The 964-nt window shown below is 39.0% G+C and overlaps 1 pseudogene; it reads right to left on the minus strand.

The window, feature by feature from the left end:
• On the minus strand, window positions 1-664 carry LOC125615390 (annotated as a pseudogene).
• Window positions 665-964: the final 300 nt, after the last annotated feature.

Raw genomic sequence — 964 nt, forward strand, 5'->3', positions numbered from 1 at the left:
CTATGGGAAGACTGTGACAAAGGAAGCAGGTGGAGCTCTGCCCAGTGGCAGGTTTGAGTACAGGCTGCAAGTGTCTGGGAAGCATAGTGCACTGGCTGCACAGAAGTAGACAGCTGAGTCTCCAAGCTGAGAGGCCGTGATGTTCAGGATAGAAGTGTTTGGCTTTCTTATCCAACACAACAATTAATCTTTGGATTTGACTTATCTCCTTGTTTGAACGAATGTCTATAATACACTGGAGACCTTTTCCAGTTTCTTGTTTATACCAAGAGAAATAGTCCCAAGTACTGTCTGAGTAAGTGCAGTTGATAACAGCACTGTCTCCATCCTGGACACTCAGGGTAGAAGGATGCTGATCCACTTTCTCTCCTTGGCTAAACTCTATGCAGAAAGAAAATGAAAAAAAAAAGATAATGTTTGTATGTGATTACTCTTTAGAGTTTTCCTATTCTTCAGTGACTAGGGAAAGCCTCCATAAAGCCAGTTTTCTTCCCAGATGTCTAAACAACATCTGCTAATATACTGTGTTTCCCCCAAATCCTCAACTCACCATCCAGCTGCAGCCACAAGAACATGAATAAAGCAGGATTAGATATCTTCATTGTTCACAATTAAATCAATCCAGACTTGAAATCTACTCAGGAGAGCTCCTTCTGTTATTGCGATGTTCTTTTTTCACAGTAACAATTATATTGGCTTCTCTTTATTGTCTAACCAGCCTATAAGGAAAAAACTATTCATTCAGAATCCACTGCAATGAGTCTTCCACCTATTATGCACCAGTTGGGGTAGACTGCCACCTCGTGGTCATATCCCTAAATATTGAACTGGTTAAATGGTCATTTAACCTATCAGGGATGAAGAAAGACATATAAAAGTAAAAATGGGTCAAAGTAGGTCTTGGTTCAAAAATTATATTTACAGAAAGTATTAGAGATAAATTTTAGTGTTAATGAATACTATT

The sequence above is a fragment of the Marmota marmota genome, unplaced genomic scaffold, assembly GCF_001458135.2.
Source record: "Marmota marmota marmota unplaced genomic scaffold, marMar, whole genome shotgun sequence".
Taxonomy (NCBI): domain Eukaryota; kingdom Metazoa; phylum Chordata; class Mammalia; order Rodentia; family Sciuridae; genus Marmota; species Marmota marmota.